General features: G+C 43.7%; 1 pseudogene across 1 annotated transcript; it reads right to left on the bottom strand.

The window, feature by feature from the left end:
* Positions 1–3599: 3599 nt before the first annotated feature.
* On the bottom strand, positions 3600–7835 carry LOC311103464 (mpv17-like protein; annotated as a pseudogene). The gene is made up of 4 exons (XR_014615817.1): positions 7513–7835; positions 7079–7149; positions 5460–5489; positions 3600–4973 (listed from the first exon to the last, which is right to left on the bottom strand). The product of XR_014615817.1 is annotated as a mpv17-like protein (transcript).
* Positions 7836–9144: the final 1309 nt, after the last annotated feature.

The raw sequence follows: 9144 nt of genomic DNA, 5'->3' as shown, positions 1-9144 counted from the left end.
TTCACTCTGCTGACTAATACATAATGTTATAGTTATGGTGAGCCTTCACTCTGCTGACTAATACACCATGTTATAGTTATGGTGAACTTTCACTCTGCTGACTACTACATCATGTTATAGTTATGGTGAACCTTCACTCTGCTGACTACTACATCATGTTATAGTTATGGTGAGCCTTCACTCTGCTGACTACTACACCATGTTATAGTTATGGTGAACCTTCACTCTGCTGACTACTACACCATGTTATGGTGAGCCTTCACTCTGCTGACTACTACATCATGTTATAGTTATGGTGAACCTTCACTCTGCTGACTACTACATCATGTTATAGTTATGGTGAGCCTTCACTCTGCTGACTAATACACCATGTTATAGTTATGGTGAACCTTCACTCTGCTGACTACTACACCATGTTATAGTTATGGTGAGCCTTCACTCTGCTGACTAATACACCATGTTATAGTTATGGTGAACCTTCACTCTGCTGACTACTACATCATGTTATAGTTATGGTGAACCTTCACTCTGCTGACTACTACATTATGTTATAGTTATGGTGAGCCTTCACTCTGCTGACTAATACATCATGTTATAGTTATGGTGAACCTTCACTCTGCTGACTACTACACCATGTTATAGTTATGGTGAGCCTTCACTCTGCTGACTAATACACCATGTTATAGTTATGGTGAATCTTCACTCTGCTGACTACTACATCATGTTATAGTTATGGTGAACCTTCACTCTGCTGACTAATACATCATGTTATAGTTATGGTGAACCTTCACTCTGCTGACTACTACATTATGTTATAGTTATGGTGAACCTTCACTCTGCTGACTAATACATCATGTTATAGTTATGGTGAACCTTCACTCTGCTGACTACTACATCATGTTATAGTTATGGTGAACCTTCACTCTGCTGACTACTTCACCATGTTATAGTTATGGTGAACCTTCACTCTGCTGACTACTACACCATGTTATAGTTATGGTGAACTTTCACTCTGCTGACTACTACACCATGTTATAGTAATGGTGAGCCTTCACTCTGCTGACTACTACACCATGTTATAGTTATGGTGAACCTTCACTCTGCTGACTACTACACCATGTTATAGTTATGGTGAACTTTCACTCTGCTGACTACTACACCATGTTATAGTTATGGTGAACCTTCACTCTGCTGACTACTACATCATGTTATAGTTATGGTGAACCTTCACTCTGCTGACTACTACATCATGTTATAGTTATGGTGAACCTTCACTCTGCTGACTACTACACCATGTTATAGTTATGGTGAACCTTCACTCTGCTGACTACTACACCATGTTATAGTTATGGTGAGCCTTCACTCTGCTGACTAATACATAATGTTATAGTTATGGTGAACCTTCACTCTGCTGACTAATACATCATGTTATAGTTATGGTGAGCCTTCACTCTGCTGACTACTACACCATGTTATAGTTATGGTGAGCCTTCACTCTGCTGACTACTACACCATGTTATAGTTATGGTGAGCCTTCACTCTGCTGACTACTACACCATGTTATGGTGAGCCTTCACTCTGCCAAATGTTGGAACAATAAAGCTTTTCTGAATTATAAATCACATCATAGTAACAAGATGCACAACATTAGTCAACACTCTCACACTGATTGCTTGTTCTGACATAAGCTAAAATATGTTCTTTCTGTCTACACTGTTCTGTATATATACCTCTGTCTGTACAACAAGTATCTCTACTAACTTGATACCTTCTACTTTGAGGCAAAGAAAAGGAGGTATAACATGACCTTGGATTTTATTTCTCTATCCATTCAATGTATGCGATTAACAGAACTGTTCTATGAAACAGTAAACACAGGTAGCTAATGTTGAGTACAATATTTGTAATATTAACACCTCTAAGTAGATTCTACAGTAGGGTTGAACAAAATTCACTTTTTCCAGAAATACGGGTAAGAGTATCCCTGGATTTCTAGTTTATACCCTCCAGATTCCAGGAATATTTCAACCGAGATTTCTGGAAAACTTTGGAATGTTGGGAACGTTGCCAGAATTGTGCAACCGTATTCTACAGTAAGGTTTGACTTCAGTAAAGAATGTTGCAGATCTTCAGTACCTTGATGGTATGTAGGGATGCAACATTCCTGAAACTTTCCCAGATTCCCAGGGTTGGAAAAACAAAAATCTGGAATTGGCAAGGAATAAGGAGGAAATCCGGTAATCCTCCAATGGGGATTTCTGGGAGACCTGGGAATTGTTGGTATTTTGCAACCCTAATGGATATATGTACGTTATAAGGTCACAGGGTCGATGGCAACCTAGTAGGTTAAAATAAATAAATAGACAATTCAAGTAACAGGACAGGATAGCACTTTACCCTTAGATGGTCAATCTGGAAGATTAGTTAAACAACACTTGAGCATATATATATACACACACAGAGATTATCTGAGTAAGAACTAACTAACTAACTAGATCTAGACCAGAACATGAAGGGATCTTGTTACCAACAGAAGGCACAACCAATGGGACATAGAAATTGAGAGCATAGAACAAACACATTTTGCATATATACATGAACACACCCTGAGGAACCTCCCTGCAAATCACAACATCTAACAACACCTCTCCCTGAGGAACATCCCTGCAAATCACAACATCTAACACCACCTCTCCCTGAGGAACCTCCCTGCAAATCACAACATCTAACACCACCTCTCCCTGAGGAACATCCCTGCAAATCACAACATCTAACACCACCTCTCCCTGAGGAACATCCCTGCAAATCACAACATCTAACACCACCTCTCCCTGAGGAACCTCCCTGCAAATCACAACATCTAACACCACCTCTCCCTGAGGAACATCCCTGCAAATCACAACATCTAACACCACCTCTCCCTGAGGAACCTCCCTGCAAATCACAACATCTAACACCACCTCTCCCTGAGGAACATCCCTGCAAATCACAACATCTAACACCTCCTCTCCCTGAGGAACATCCCTGTAATCACAACATCTAACACCTCCTCTCCCTGAGGAACATCCCTGTAACCACAACGTCTAACACCACCTCTCCCTGAGGAACATCCCTATAATCACATCTAACACCACCTCTCCCTGAGGAACATCCCTATAATCACATCTAACACCTCCTCTCCCTGAGGAACCTCCCTGTAACCACAACATCTAACACCACCTCTCCCTGAGGAACATCCCTATAATCACATCTAACACCACCTCTCCCTGAGGAACATCCCTATAATCACATCTAACACCACCTCTCCCTGAGGAACATCCCTATAATCACATCTAACACCACCTCTCCCTGAGGAACCTCCCTGTAACCACAACATCTAACACCTCTCTCATCCACCCAACATGTTTCTTACAAACAACTTCAGGGGTCGTACATGTATGTATCAAGCGTCTCAGAGTAAAAGTGCTGGATCAGTTTTTCCTTTTAGACCACTATGAATAAGATGACATGGACGGGGGGGACGGGGGGGACGTGGGGGACGGGGGGGGGCGTGGGGGACGGGGGGGACGTGGGGGACGGGGGGGGGGGACGGGGGGACTGATCCTAGATCAGTACTCCTTCTCTGAAGCGCTTGATACATACGGCCCCTGGTCTCTTGCAAAAGAGATGTTGATCTCAATGAGACAAAGCTACATACATAAAGGTTAAATAAAAACGGAACTTGTTCTGTTTCACGTAATGTATTGCACTTCTACACCTGTACAGTCTGAATGTCTGTAAGTAATGTGCTCCGAGTCCGACTATACTTTCTGGGTTGCCCTTGACGGGATTGATAAAGTTGTGTTGAAATTAACACTGTATGTGTTGCTGGCATAGTATTAGGTGGACGTATTTGTATATGTACAGTAGGCCTAAATTATGTAACTGTGCTCCAATGATGCCTCCTCCCTGCCCCTGAGGATATCAATAAAGTTATATTCACTCCGCCTTGCCCCTAAGGATATCAATAAAGTTATATTCAATAAAGTTATATTCACTCCTCCTTGCCCCTGAGGATATCAATAAAGTTATATTCAATAAAGTTATATTCACTCCTCCTTGTCCCTGAGCATATCAATAAAGTTATATTCACTCTTCCTTTCCCCTGAGGATATCAATAAAGTTATATTCAATCAAACTGAATCAAACTATCTGTTTTTAGTTTATTCTAAGGTGTGAGAGCCTGGCCTGTCCTCACACGATGACAGTGTGTTGTCACCCTCCAACCATGCCCTCATGCCTTGTCTTGATGCTCTTGAAGACAGGTAGAGATAACAACAACGTTTTGTTGAAACTGAATTGAAATAACATTTTAGCAGTTCAGTTCTCAGTGCTCGGGTCCTCCTGTTTTCCTGTTCCCTCAATTGAATTGAATCTCATTAAGTCAGTTCAGTTCTCAGTGCTTGATTCTTCTGTTTTCTGTTTCCTGAATTGAATCTCATTAAACCAGTTCAGTTCTCAGTGCTTGATTCTTCTGTTTTCTGAATTGAATCTCATTAAACCAGTTCAGTTCTCAGTGCTTGATTTTTCTGTTTCTTGAATTGAATAGAATGAAATTAAATCAGTTCAGTTCTCAGTGCTTGATTTTTCTGTTTCTTGAATTGAATAGAATGAAATTTAATCAGTTCAGTTCTCAGTGCTCGGGTCCTCCTCTGTTTTCTGTTTCTTGAATTGAATCGAATCTCACTGAACCAATTCAGTTAGTTCTCAGTGCTCTGCTGCAGTTCTTCCTCTTCTTTCTGTTTCTTGCGTGCGAGGTGGGCCTCCCGGGCGGCCTGCAGCCTCTGTTTGGGATACAGGAAGAAGGCTAGGGCCACGCTGGCCGTACCGTCCCCGCTCTGCCGGGAGAAACACAGGAAGGTGGCCCACAGGAACGCACAACAGCCCATGAAGGCTGTCCTCAGGTATAGAGGTATCAGGATGAAGTTTAGGAACTGGGGAGGAGGGGGAGGGAGGGAACGTGAGGGGGAGGGAGGGGTTGAAGAGGGTAGAAGGGGGAGGGAGAGAGGAAGGTGGAAAGGGGTAGATAAAAACAGGTGTCAGTTTGAAGTACATCAGAAAAGAACACTAGTGTTGTATTACAGCACACTGATGTACCACTGACTGACAGGTGTGTGTGTGTGTGATAACAGTTATGACATCAGATCATCACTCCCGCAGAAGAAGATGGTTATCTCTAACAGTAAATAAACCATGATACAGAAATAGAACAGAGAAGGATGGTGTGTGTGACACTACTGTATTGACACAGCACAGGATCAACCTGATGTTTATAGTAAATTCCGGTGCATGTGTATTAGTTGGTAGGGACATTTCAGAGCAGGATGTTATGCCTTCACACAATGTAGTTTATTATCAATACATTGGGATATTTACAGTACAGTAACACACTGTCTATCAATGGCATCCTTATCATTCACCTGCATGAAAGGCCAGTACATGAGTCCAGTCTGAAATTCAAAGAGACAAGATACATGTTAATAATCAAACCAAGTCAAATACAGTATTCCAAGAGCTCAGTTTTAACACAGATCCTTCACATCATTAACTGACTAGCAGGTCTGGTCTGCCTGCCTGCCTGCCTGCCTGTCTTTCTGTCTGTCTGTCTTTCTGTCTGCCTGTCATTTCTATCTATCTGTCTGCCTGTCTGTCTTTCTGTCTGCCTGTCATTTCTATCTATCTATCTATCTATCTGCCTGTCTGCCTGCCAGTCTGTCTGCCTGCCTGTCTGCCTGCCTGTCTGTCTGTCTGTCTGTCTGTCTGTCTGTCTGTCTGTCTGTCTGTCTGTCTGTCTGTCTGTCTGTCTGTATCTATGCCTGCTGAGTTTATCTCTCTGTTTATATTCTCTTTATAAAGTGTATCGTGAGACAGTGATAATAAAGCACTTTAAATTAAGTTTGACTTGATTTGCCACTCATATCACAATCAAAGACTTCTTCCAGCAGCATCCCTCTATATGTCTCTCCACTCCTACTGCCCTGTACTCTTCAATAGGTCCAGAGCTGTAGGCCTACCACTCAGATCAACGGGACTTCTTCCAGCAGCATCCCTCTATATGTCTCTCCACTCCTACTGCCCTGTACTCTTCAATAGGTCCAGAGCTGTAGGCCTACCACTCAGATCAACGGGACTTCTTCCAGCAGCATCCCTCTCTATGTCTCTCCACTCCTACTGCCCTGTACTCTTCAATAGGTCCAGAGCTGTAGGCCTACCACTCAGATCAACGGGACTTCTTCCAGCAGCATCCCTCTCTATGTCTCTCCACTCCTACTGCCCTGTACTCTTCAATAGGTCCAGAGCTGTAGGCCTACCACTCAGATCAACGGGACTTCTTCCAGCAGCATCCCTCTCTATGTCTCTCCACTCCTACTGCCCTGTACTCTTCAATAGGTCCAGAGCTGTAGGCCTACCACTCAGATCAACGGGACTTCTTCCAGCAGCATCCCTCTCTATGTCTCTCCACTCCTACTGCCCTGTACTCTTCAATAGGTCCAGAGCTGTAGGCCTACCACTCAGATCAAAGGGACTTCTTCCAGCAGCATCCCTCTCTATGTCTCTCCACTTCTACTGCCCTGTACTCTTCAATAGGTCCAGAGCTGTAGGCCTACCACTCAGATCAACGGGACTTCTTCCAGCAGCATCCCTCTCTATGTCTCTCCACTCCTACTGCCCTGTACTCTTCAATAGGTCCAGAGCTGTAGGCCTACCACTCAGATCAACGGGACTTATTCCAGCATCCCTCTAACTTTCTACACTGCCCTTCTATTTTATTTCAACAGGGGGAATATGTTCTACCAGGATCTCAGTATTATTTTACAGCGGTTGTTGGGCCTGGAAGAGTTGGGCTCGTTGCTTGTTTTCCACTGGCAGTAATTGTCATGCATTGCCGTATCCCTGGCCGCCTGCCCACTGCTGCGCGAAAGCGGTGCCATAATCTGGGTTAATCGGGGGTGAGCTCACACCAGGCAGGCGGAAGGTGACTTTCTTTCTTCTCTGTCTGTATGTCGGTCGGTTCCAGTTCCTTCTGATTTCATCTTACCTTGTAGGTGTTGAGGAACTTTTCTCTCCAGTCCTCGAAGATATCATCTTTATTCTCCAAGAAACTCACTCCTGGAGAAGGAAGAGGAAAGACTTTAGGTCACACTTGTGCCCATTTCACGCATCACTCAACCTCACTCAATCCGGTGCATTTGCACATGACCTTTTGAACGAGTACATGTTAGATCACTGCAGTCCTGTTCATCATTTACATTTACATTTTAGTCATTTACATTCAGCATTTACAAATACACACATCCAAGGTTAGGCTATAGGAGAGTAGCCTAACCTAGGCCTATCACCCAATGGACATGACGCATTGGTCTGTTTCTATATACGGTTATTCTATGTAGGCCACTTTAGAAAATTCGAAAATTGTTATAAGCTATAATAGATTGAGTTATATTAAACGTTCCACAGTAAAATGCACGTTACCTGTGTAGAAGACACTAGTTGCCAAGGGCGACGCAAAACTTTGGTCCAGGAGCAGTTTGCGGAAGAGCATTCCGGGAGATTTTCCCGGGAAACGGCTTTCCAATGCCCGCAACCAGAAATAATTAAAGTTTCCATGGAAGCTAATGGCCACAATGGCAACATTTCTGGTGTGTTTCCAGTCCATCTCTTCTCTCTGTGCGATCATCTGATGGACGAAGTCGCCGCCGGCAAACAGGCAGCCATACAGAGTAACGTTGGCTAGCCATGGAAAACGTTTAAACCGCTTCTTTTACAACGGCTTTCCTCATTTTGAACACGTTCATTTTGAACTGCGGTGTTCTACGAAAACAGACCAGAATATAATATAATTGTGTAGTCCATTGTTGGGTGAAACTTTAAAGGAAAGTTGTCTTCTGCCTCTCCAAATCCTCCTAGGTGAAGAAACACACGTTGAGGGAGGCACCGGTCGGTCAGTGGCAGTACAGCGCCCCTGGAGCAGGTTATAGGTTAAGTGCCTTACCCAAGGGCACAATGGCGGGATAGGTGTTTTACAGTTCCTCCAATTCACACACTTGGCATGCCAGCTAAATTTTGTCTACGCTTGTATACCTGCGATTGTTAGCTGATGTTAGTGAGTTAGCAGAACCGGACAATACATTCATGTTAGCCAAAAGGTTTAGATTTTACTTCCAACCATTGAAGTACTGTTACGCATTCCTTAGATCTTGTTTTAGTGAGAAAGTAATGCGGCTCCATACCAAACGTCCCACGAGACAGTGTTGTAACGCACCAAATCTGCCACAATTCCTTTGAGTCGCTTCATTTTGGAATCCAAACAGGACTGGTCCGTATTTAGCTCTCCTCCAAACAGGACTGGTCCGTATTTAGCTCTCCTCCAAACAGGACTGGTCCGTATTTAGCTCTCCTCCAAACAGGACTGGTCCGTATTTAGCTCTCCTCCAAACAGGACTGGTCCGTATTTAGCTCTCCTCCAAACAGGACTGGTCCGTATTTAGCTCTCCTCCAAACAGGACTGGTCCGTATTTAGCTCTCCTCCAAACAGGACTGGTCCGTATTTAGCTCTCCTCCAAACAGGACTGGTCCGTATTTAGCTCTCCTCCAAACAGGACTGGTCCGTATTTAGCTCTCCTGTCATAGCTCATCTAGCCTACTTAACCATTATCCCTTCACACATTCTATCTTTATAACAACGGACGAATTTGATAATGGAAAAGTTGAGAAATCCATCGATATGTTACATTTAAAGCATTTCATTAGTCCATTCTAGATCAACCGGTCCCTGTATACCGACCAGTACCGTACAGTACCAGGTTGCTACCTACCAAATCCATCCTGTGCGTCAACCACCGCTAATCTGGAGGACTGTCCTGCGAGGCGCTCAGATTTATAGCGCGCTTCAACAACTCCACAAATCTCAATGACCCCTGTTAGTTTAGAGTTTAGAATAGTGGGCATGCTCATTATAAACCCATCAGATGTATTGTAAATCTGGGAAGCTGCGAGCACTGGACGCTGCGCTTCACTTTTACACGCATGTATGGTGGCCGGCGGCTACATTCACGCACAGCTTGTTCTCTCTCTCTCTCTCTCTCTCTCTCTCTCTCTCTCTCT

The sequence above is a fragment of the Coregonus lavaretus genome (assembly GCF_964263955.1).
Source record: "Coregonus lavaretus genome assembly, chromosome: 28".
Taxonomy (NCBI): domain Eukaryota; kingdom Metazoa; phylum Chordata; class Actinopteri; order Salmoniformes; family Salmonidae; genus Coregonus; species Coregonus lavaretus.
This window is presented reverse-complemented; position numbering and strand designations above follow the sequence as displayed.